Source organism: Helianthus annuus, chromosome 1, assembly GCF_002127325.2.
Source record: "Helianthus annuus cultivar XRQ/B chromosome 1, HanXRQr2.0-SUNRISE, whole genome shotgun sequence".
Classification (NCBI taxonomy): Eukaryota; Viridiplantae; Streptophyta; class Magnoliopsida; order Asterales; family Asteraceae; genus Helianthus; species Helianthus annuus.
Window position 1 is genome coordinate 60,857,421 of NC_035433.2, and position 11,194 is coordinate 60,868,614.

The 11,194-nt window shown below is 36.9% G+C and overlaps 1 long non-coding RNA gene across 5 annotated transcripts; it reads left to right on the forward strand.

Moving 5' to 3' along the window:
- Positions 1-531: 531 nt before the first annotated feature.
- LOC110866619 lies at positions 532-3,163 on the forward strand. 5 transcript variants are annotated; one of them, XR_004865429.1, is made up of 9 exons: positions 532-726; positions 840-1,080; positions 1,188-1,219; positions 1,318-1,449; positions 1,684-1,817; positions 1,954-2,056; positions 2,143-2,323; positions 2,806-2,888; positions 2,987-3,163. It is a non-coding gene; the product is annotated as an uncharacterized LOC110866619 (long non-coding RNA). The 5 variants fall into 5 exon arrangements; XR_002551411.2 differs by having other exon boundaries at positions 532-1,080; positions 2,132-2,323; XR_002551413.2 differs by having other exon boundaries at positions 532-1,080.
- The last annotated feature ends 8,031 nt before the right edge of the window (positions 3,164-11,194 follow it).

Consider the following 11,194-nt stretch of genomic DNA (forward strand, 5'->3'; position numbering starts at 1 on the left):
AAGAGGGTATGCGAATGTATGCGATATTGAACGTGATGAATATTACCTCCTCAAAAGGAATATATCCTTTTTTCACTAATAACTTTAATAATATTCTTATTAGCACAAAATTAAAGTTTGATTCGTTTATCCAAATCAATATTATAATAGCCCAGAATAGTATACGTAAATTTAAAAAAAATGAACATATCAATGAAAATGCGTAGTATTGATGAGTTATAATAATAACAAAAGATTTAAGAGTTAAGAAAAAGGATAAACATATCAATGAAAATGTTTAGTATTGATGAGTTATAATAACAACAAAAGTTGAAATGTGTAGTATTGATGAGTTATCTATAATATATTAAAAAGGAGAAGTGACGTACAAGATAGTAATTTTACCACACGTATCAATTTATAAGCAATATGTACAACAAAGATAAAGCAGGCAAATTGAGACAATCTCCATATTTTTAAGACGCCTGAGGGGCAATACAGAGATTTCAACCCTACATTTATGTCTCTGCTCTTCAAGTTATTGATGAATTTCACCACCGTTCATCCTTCTATCTACCTCTTAAACCCCTAAACAAGCAGTTGATCGGTCCATCATTTTTTATATGCACTTGCAATCGCTCTTTAGGTGAAGATTTATCATCCAAACGCACAAAAGATCTTCATCATCATCTTCTACTTCCAAATTCCCAAATCTTCCATCTAGGGTTCCGATTGAGACTTCCAGAGGTATGTTTTTGGATTTGATAATGTTTTTGCTTTATCCATTGTTCTTTGATTGCCTGATTGTTGAACGTTGACAACATCGTTTCCTGTTTCCCAATTGGGTTTTTTCAAACAAGAACAATACCTCTCCTCTGCGATTCAGGCAAGGATTAAATCATTTTTTTGACATATGTGCTTTATGTCAACCCTTCTACAAGTAATTCTCATATGGTAGCACATGATGTTTTTTAGTCCGGTAACTCAGAGACATTTCCGGTGTACCGAGCACTAGAAGAAGGTTATCAAGAGATCAAAGGTTTCATGGTGGATTGTATGGGCGAAGTCGACAAAGACGTTTTCTGGCACCAGGGTTACAAGGTATCCAATTTTGATTATTGATTGAGATGTAATGTAATATAACACTAACTCAATAACATATAATATCTAATTATTATCCAATTGATTATCTCTTGGTTAATTTTCAGTCGTGATTTTGAGATGCAGAAGCATTTGCGAGGTAATATTTGTTTTATTACTTGCTTTTGAAGTGCAATTTGGACGACTCGTATACATTAGGTTTAAATAATAGATGGGTTTGACCATATTCTATTATAGGCGTGCCATGGTTCAATTGGTTTTCTTTTAAAACTCAACAAAATTCAGAAACGAGTATCAATAGAGAGGTGCGCAGAGCTTAAATTAGTTGCTGCAAGCTATGGTTTAAAGGAAGCTTGGATATCTTATTGGGTACTTTTATTAGTGTAACAATCACATTATAATTTTCAAATATCTACATATATTAATATCTATATTCTTAATGTTAATATGGTAAATATTATTCTTAATGAGAGATTGTTGGTGGCAGAGTTCATGTCTAATGAAACTTTATCCAAGCATCTATTTCATTGTGACTCCTTTTTTCAATATAACAAAGTTCTATAACCATTATATATACATGAACTTATATTTATACGAATCTAGGGGAAAGCCAACCACTAAAATCGGCTATGTGGTTACGGGTGGCATTATATTTGGCACAAGCATTAGAGTACTGCTGCAGCAAAGGGCGGTCACTGTACCATGATCTTAACGCGTATAGAATTTTGTTTGATCAGGTAACAACATGTCTGCTTGCATAATCAAATACCTTTTGTTCTTCAAGAAATGATTTGGACTGATGAAAAATAGCCGAGATGGGTAAAGTTACCGTACAAACTTAACTATATAAATAGCTCTAACGAACTATTACAGGGATGGAGCTCAACTTGCTTCATGGTTTTACACAATCATTGGCATAGAGGAAGAGGCCTTATTTGTATCTGATGGTGCACAGTTCCACATTTCTTGCCTTCAGGTATTTGTTTGATCTCTTTTCGTCTTCATCGAACCCGATTCTCATCTCATCTCAATGACCATTAATGTCTAATAGCCTGCTATTAGGGGGCACGGTGTGAGAGTGGGAGTAGGCGAGACGTGATGGAGAGGTGCTGATGTGGGATGGAATGGGGTCAGAGCAGGATCTCCATCCCGATTGGGGTCAAACCGATCGAATTCTGGCTCTGCTATGCTAACTCTGATGGCTACATGCACCTTGGCAGTGCAGATGTTATTGGATCGACAGGTATTATTTTGTTGTGTTTTCAAGTTATAGACAGTCTTATTAGTGTTTGGGTGTATGAAACTGATCTTGAATTTTTATTGGGTCAAATAGTCAGTTTTTAGAGTATGTGCAACAAATTGATTCTGTGTATCTCTTTCATACATGTATGACAAAATAATCGTTGAGTTTGCCAACGGATCAACCCAACCCAGTCCAACTTATTTTCGCATGTCACAAAAGGTTTCTGTTTGACCTTCTACCCAAGCCGCTCGATGCGCACCTGGCTATTTTGCCACATATATACATTAATATTGCTCTCACCAACTAGAGTGATGGCTCTATTTTATAATTCCAAATAACCACAATACAATAGTTTTTCTTGATGATATTGCAATAATATCATTTAAATTTAATGTCAGGACAGCATAAAAGCAATATCATCAGTTTATGAGTCATTTTTTCCCGGTTCCCATTTTCTCATGAATATTAGAAGAATTATGCAGATCACATGCACAGCTTTGCAATGTGGAGAAGGTTGCTGCAGTATTCGAATAGACAATGCAATCTTCAACTATTCTCTTGGATGGTGAGTTGACTATTGTAGCTTCAGTATACATGCTTTTGCTGACCCATTTGACGTCGTCGGTAACCTCTAAATTCATTACTTTATTTATTAATTGACAGGTTTTGAGCTATTTCGATCATTCTGAAATTTTGGTGTCATATTCCTCAATAACGATATCATAATAGTACTGTAGGAGTAAGGTAGACTCCATTCCATAATATGGGAGTTTATTTGTACACCACCAAAAAGGATTTATCACCACTAATACTTTCCAATTATACATTTTTATCCCCTCACTTTAGTCTTTGATACTTTAAAGGTTATAAGTGATATTATGAGAGTTAAAAAATGTATATGAAATTGCCCAAAAAAACACATCGGTCAATGTCTACCTGCTTGACATACTCCTATTTTGGCCATTTTTATGACTTTGGCTGTTTGATTCCAAGTTACTAGCCTTGCAATGTCTTGTGGGTTGATTCCAAGTTTCTGAATGTTCTTTAAATCATTGACATGTGGGTACACCTGGCAAAACGGGTGGGTCGTGTCGGATCAAAATGAGTTCGGGTCAAAACGGGTCGGTTAATAAAAAAAGGGTTATTTCGGTTTGGGTCAGAAGGGGTTTAGGTTGGAACGGGTTCGGGTCATAAAAGGCCCGGGGCAGGATAGGTTTCGGGTCGATCAGGGCGGGTTGGTTTAAGAAGTTTTTTAAAGAATATTTGTAACAGCAGTATATCCATCTTCACTTCATATTTACATCTTTGCACCATTAATCAAATTTCCACTATAAAATTCATTGAATTTAATATACGAATGTGGCGTAAATGATATCATCACCACGGCTCAGTAGGTTTTTTTACAAAACTGAATATGTTTATCAAACAGTAGGTGATAAAAAAATAAATGAAACCCAATGTTTTTTTGAATTTGCACTGTTACAGCTTGACTCGAAGCAGATGAAAGACTAAATTAACACAAAAAGAAAACAAAAGAGAAACATTGTGTTCAAAGGGGTCGGGGTCGGGTCGGCTCGAAAAAAGTGATGATTTGTTTTTAACTTCATGCTTCCAGTTACTCACTCCCCAATCCAACCCATATTCACATATCAACATTCATTCAATTTTCATCCAAAATTTATGAATTCTATTCCATAATTCCCCTTGGACTTTCACCAAACATCCTGTGGGCATTCCATTGGTACACTCCACAATAGCCACTGAATCCTCCATCCTCAACTGCCAAGACAGTTTCATGCTAAACCTCATATCAAACTCAAAATTAAGATCTTGTAAGGGACCATGGAAAACCGGGTAAATGAAACAAAACATGTGTAGGCAAGCATCAGGCATAAAGAGACTTGTACACGGTGTAAAGTTTAAATCAAGCACAATAACAGTTTGTGAGAGTGCGTTTTATACATAATCACATCGTTGTATTGCAAACTTGTTCAAATTCATTTATCTTCCTTTGATGCCATCGTTGAGGTACACAATAGAAAATATACAAAACTTACATAAATTCATGTATTGAATATGAGTTGTGGTTCGTAATAGACATAATTGAATCTGATATTAGTCGAGACACACGCTGCAACGCGCGGGCCTTCCCGCTAGTAAGTTATAACAACAAAAGATTTAAGAAAAAAAACCCTAACTATTTAAAGAGTAAATTACAAGTTTTGTCCTTTATGTTTGTACTAAATTGCAGGTGGTATCCTTTGTCTTTAAATTTGACGAGTTTTGTCCTTAATGTTTCAAAATCCTGCACGTTATGTTCTTTAGCCCTAACTCAGTTAGATTTTTTGGTTATATCTGGTCATGTGCCTTGCACATGAGGGTATTCTTGTCATTTCACCTTCCAAGGGGCTATTTTGTAAAGAACTTTTATTAAGGGGCCATTTTGTGAATTTGAGCAAACAGAAAATTCAGATCTATAACTGTTGATAAGTACTGTACCTAAATCAATCCAATCGAAATAAATGAATCTGGATCTCCTCACTCACTGCTTGCATAGGGTGTGTGTGTGTGTGAGAGGATTGAATGTTGATGTATGTGACTTTATGAAATATAATGTTTCGGCTGTTGTGTAATTGCAAACATAGAAGAAGACCCAATTATAAGTAAAACACTTAAAATAATCCGAAGACTCGTCCAGTATAGTTTCAGTTTGCCGGAATTCAAGACCTCGGTGGAGAACATCATACATCATCGGTATAATGCGAAACGTAAGCTCTAATCCATGTCTTTCTGTTCGTCTTTCTCATAAAATCAAAACCCTTATCTTTATTTCTTTGAATGACCTTTATGAGGAATGAATTGGAATGTGAAAACGGGGTTAGGGTTCATATTGTATTGTTTGAAGAAGAGGTATGACAGGGAGGTGGTCGACAACAGGTGGGGATGGGAAGTGGCGGCAGTAGTGGTGGTGGTGGCAGGAGGAGATATGACAGTGGAGGTTGATGCTAGATGAAGGTGCAGGGTCTTACTCTTTAATCATTTTAAACATTTAGTCCCGTGATATAAGTTATTTACTCAATAGTCTCTAAAGAAGTAAAATGACAAGAATACCCTCATGTGCAAGGCACATGACCATATTTAACAAAAAAAATCTGACTGAGTTAGGGGTAAAGGACATAACGTGCAGGATTTTGAAACGTTAAGGACAAAACTCGTCAAAATTAAAGGCAAATGATACCGCCTGCAATTTGCTACAAACATTAAGGACAAAACTTGTAATTTACTCTATTTAAAATAATCTGACAATGATTAGAGAAAATCTTTACCTTTTTCAAGAATCAATTAATGTTGACGAAACAGGTGTAGTTAATCCGACCCGCCAAATTACATCGATAGATTTGATCGGTTATGGTAGGACCGGTGCGTGTCAACGATTTGTTTACAAGTTTATGGATCCGACATAAATGAACAATAATATATTCTAAGTGAGGATGATGAAAACAATAGCAAACACAATAGGAAATTCAACCACTCTCTCTTCTCAATAAAAAGTCGGTTAATTCGGTTATGGTTCGGTTAATTCGGAGCTTTTAAAAGTTTCTAACTTTAAGCTTTTAAGAAAAATCTCCTACTCAATAAAAAGTCTTGTTTGGTTGAAGTAGCTTTAAGTTTTTAGGTTAGGAGCTTTAAGCTTTTAGATTAGAAGCTTGAGACTTTTAGTTTAACGCTTCTACGAGCAGCGTTTAGAAGGAGCTACAAGCTTTTAGGGAAAAATGACTATTTTAACCTCTAAAAATAATGAACTTTTTAGTTATGTTTTTTTTATTAGGGGTATGTTTGGCATGGAGTTTTTAAGAGCTTTTAGGAGCTTCTAGCTTTAACCTTTTAAGAAAAAGTTTCTATTCAATAAAAAGACTTATTTGGTTGAAGGAGCTTGAATCTTTTAGGTTAGAAGTTTGAAGCTTTTGGTTGAACGCTCCTACTAGTAGCTTTAGAAGGGGCTACAAGCTTTTAGAAAAAAATGAGTTTTTTAACCTTTAAAGATAATGAACTTTTTAATGAACAAACTTTTTAAATTTTAGTTAAGTCCATTTTGGTCATTTTATACATTTTATTAAAAGCTCCAGCTACTCTGCCAAACAACAAATATATTTAAAAAGATACAGCTATTAGCTACCAGCTTCCAGCCACCAGCCAACGGCTACTTTTGCCCAAATATACCCTAGGTGTATGTTTGTCATTAAGAAAAAACCCCTACTTAATAAAAAGACTTGTTTGGTTGAAAGAGCTTGAAGCTTTTAGGTTAGGAGCTTGAAGCTTTTGATTGAACACTCCTACTAGTAGCGTTTAGAAGGAGCTACTAGCTTTTAGTGAAAAATGACTTTTTTAACCTCTAAAGATAATTAACTTTTTAATGCACAAACTTTTTAAATTTTTAGTTATGTCCATTTTGGTCATTTTATACATTTTATTAAAAGCTCCAGCTACTCTGTCAAACATCAAATATATCTAAAAAGCTACAACTACTAGCTACAGCTACAGCTACCAGCCAACAGCCACCAGCTACTTTTGCCAAAGATACCCCTAGAGTTAAAACCATGAGGTATGGTGAGGATAGTCCCCAAAGGAACCATCCGCCACGTAGGCGCCAACTAAGCGAAGGTGGAGGACCATCCCCTTAGGGACTACCCAAGGGTGTGGAGGGGAAGCCATGACTACCCAAGATGGACCCACCAAAATTAAAGCAGCCAATAAGGAATAAGCATGCAAGGTGAGAGAGAGAGAACAAGGAAGAGGGGGCCCACCACTTTGGCTCGTCTCCAGCGTCCGGGAGAGGACGCCACCGACGCGACGGGGCGGGAGGGGGCGGTGTGGGACAATCCGGGACGGGGGCAAGGGGGGAGGACGGACCCATACCCTTCGGTCAAAAAGTGAAAACTATACCAAGTTCTTTTTGCCCTATAAATGACCCATTTGAAACAAGCAAGTGAATCACAGAACGGCAAAGTATGTTGGTTCAAAGAATCAAAGTATATTAACGGCAAGAGTTATTTGACTATAAGTCAAAAAAGGGAATTTAGTTATTATGTGACTTTAAAAACCTTTCTTTTTATATATATTATTATGATATGATATGATTATGATTTATTAACTTTGATTGTCTAGAATTTACTAATATGTTGTTGATCTAGCAATATTTTAGGTGTATTTAAGGTATTTTCTTAAGTGGTTAAAAGACTTGTATCTCAAACTAGGGGTGAGTAAATTATGGTTCTAGAACTTCAGAACCTTGAACCCAAATCGGAACCACAATGATCAGAACCTTTTTGTATTAAAAGGGTCGGTTTGTGGGTCTAAGAATTTATCAATAAAAGGTTCTGGGTCGGTTCCGGTTCTGACCCATGGGTATTAAAGTAGAACTATCGAAACCCTTGATAAACAATTATCTAACTTCTATCTATTCCTGGTTCCTTGTCTTTCTTATTGTTGATATTATGTCCGGTTCGATAAGTCAACGCTGCCGACCGGGTCTTCACCCGTAAGAGTTACACCTTGGGCAACGAACTAAAAAATCCACTTAACCCGTTTAACTGGTAATTACGAACAATATACGAGACTGATCATAATTATATTTATGATCATAAGCGGGTATTAACTGAGAGACGGGTACATGGACCGGGTGAGACGGGTATTCTCACCCATTGCCACTTGTCGCGCACCAAACCTTTGGCCAATTACAACACATGCAATTTTGCATGAGTGCCACTTGGCTTGCATGCAAGAAGATCCATGTCTTTGAAGTTGTGGGTCTTGCATTTTAAAAGGGTTGTTAGATGAACAAATGAGTTGGTTGTTACAACACACAAAAATGCTCTCAACAACACTCACCTATACAACCGGCCACCAAGCCAACCGCGTGGGTCGTCGTTGTCGCCCCGCCTCCGCCGACCCGCCGCTGCCAGCTGCTACCAGCTGCCACCTGCCGCCGCTGTTGCCGCCGCTTGGCGCCACATCCTTCGTCGCGTTTCGTTGTTTCATTTACTAGCACTTGTTCGTTGAACCTCGGTGTCTCGACCGGTTAGTCATTAACCGAGGTATAATCTTTCTCATCGGTAGTTAAATATATTTTACTGTGCTCGTATTTGCATGTAACCGGATCCTGTCGGGTTTCGTTTCTGTTGATCATTAGTTTTCATTTCCGCTGTGTTTTATTAATTAACTTGCTTAATTAATTAACTATTATTTATTGAACCGGTTTTTGATAAATAAATTTCTGACCGATCACCACGGAAACCAAACAGTGGTTTCAGAGCCTTGGTTACAACATACGAGTCGGTACCGGTCTTTTAACCGGAATTATAACACAAACTTTATATATTTAAGGTTTATGATCTAAGTATTTTTTAAGGGCGCTTTTATTTTGGTCAATATTTTATTTGTTTTGCTTGACCAAAACATTGCCCGGTTTAATTTTGTGATTGTTGTGCGATGTGTAAATCCGGCCCGACCTTTTTTTGTAGTTGTATATTTTATTAGGTTTTTTAATTATTATTTTTTGGCCACCGAGATGGTTCAAAGTTGTAATAGATTAGTTTATGGTTTTGGCCCGTCTTGTGGTTCAAAGTTGTAATAGATAGGCCTTTTGTCTTTGTTGTATTTACTTGTTAAATATTGTTGATATGAAGACCCCAAGCAAAACCGAATGCCAAGAGGAGTCTTGGAGTTAGTGGGAGTTGCTCAAGACAACAAGATGCACTCAAGTCCATCCTTGTGGTTGTTTGTGTGTTGTGACCCCGTGACCCGTTTGATCTTGCTATTAGGCTCTAGCAAGATCGAACAATTTTGGCCATATGGATTTACATATTTGTCTTGCTATTGTGGTTTCTTTTATCTTATAAATTGTTATAACGTAACCAACCTAAATACCAACATGATTTTAAAAGTAGTTTTAAAATATTAAAAACAATCACATTAAAACAAGTTCAAAATTGTTTTTACAACTTGTTAAAGTTTTTGTTATAAAACAAAGGTTGTTTTTTGAAACAAATAATAACCAATTAAGTTTTGCAAATTAAACTAGTTTTTATTTTCCAAAACTATTAACTTAATAGTTTTCTATTAACTTAAAATTGGTTATTCCAAGTCGCGACAAACTTAGTTTTATAGGTTATCTAAAACTAATTGTCCAGAGAGGTGAAAGGGTCCTTTTTGGTTATGTCGTAAATTTAATATCTAAATTAAAACCGACTATAACGACCCTATTTCGTAAAAATTAAAATCAATAGTCTATGCCATCCTACTACTAGTAACACTTGGGGCATAATGCGAACCATCAGTGTTGGAGCCACAGCACAACACTTGGTGTCTAGTTTATCCTTCCAAGGTGCAAGGGCTTCGTCGACACATCCGACCTTTCCACATGTGACCGTTTTAGGACGACTATTACTTTTTTTCTCGTGTTACGTGCCCCAGCTGTCTCGAGAACAAAAGTGGCATAGATGAGGCCAAACGTATCTATGCAAGGACAATAGGTTATCCTCGCAGCCTCATAAACCCCGGGAGTTGTGCTTTTCTCATAATTGACAATCGTTGTCAGTCCGCTTGAACCTCTTGCTAATGTTGCATGCCCCAGCTGCCTTTGGAAAGAGCTTATAACCGGATTCTCATTCCTTATCGTCTCACCTCACGATAAAAGGAGATATACATCAAAAATACTAATTAATATCACCTTGCTTATATATAACAGATGTCTAATGAAAACAACTCCTTCATTCTCAAGTCTATACTTGAAAGGAAATAAAAATTTAAATAACACCAACCTTCTCGAATGGCACCGCAATCTGAGAATAGTTCTCAAGATGGAGGAAAAGCTGTATATCTTAGATGGCCCGGTCCCTACCGAGCCTGAAAGTAATTCTTTTACTGCTCGCAAAGCACTGTAGAAACATAACGAGGATGCCGTTGAGGTAGCCTACCTTATGAAAGCCACCATGTCTTCTGAACTTCAGAAGAACATGGAAGATAAGGATGCTTATGACATGATCAAGCAACTGAAAGGCATGTTTCAGAAACAAGCCCGACAGGAGCGATATGACACCATGAAACAACCTATAAGCTGTAAAATGCTGGAAGGATCATGTATCAGTGCTCATGTGCTAAAGACGGAAGGATACATTGACCAAATGAACAAACTTGGTTATTCCACAAAACCAACCAAGTTATAATGGTCAAGTCTAGTGGTGTTAAGAAGCCCAATAACAAGAAAAGGAAACAAAAGAGCGAAGGCAAGAGAAAAGTTGTTGTTGCTGCCAGAAATGCCACCAACAAGCATGTTGCAAAACCACACCCTCCTATGAGCGTCAGTGCTTTGAATGCAACCAAATGGGCATTGGAAGAGAATCTGCCCACAGTATCTAGCCAAGCTGAGGATGAACAAGGCCAATAACATTGGCACTTCTTCTATTCTCATTTATGTTATCGAACTTTTCACTGTTTCTAGCAACACATGGGTATTTGATACCGGATGTGGTCTCCACATCATTAATGTCTTGCAGAAGCCTAAAAGTGGAGGAAACTGAAACAAGGCCACCTGGAACTCATAGTTGGTAATGGAAAGAGAGTTCCAGTTCTGGCACCTGGAACATTTTGTTTTCCCTGGCCTTGTAGTTACTTTAAATAACTGTTTATATGCACCTGGTTTGACCAAAAACATTATTTCAGGTTCTTCACTGTTTGAACAAGGATTCAAGTACGTTTTAATGGTTTTTCTATTTTAGCCTACTTGAATGATGTCCTTTATTTTGAGGCTAAACCTTGAAATGGTATTTATGAGATTGATGTTCAAACAAGTAATAACATATATCATCTTTC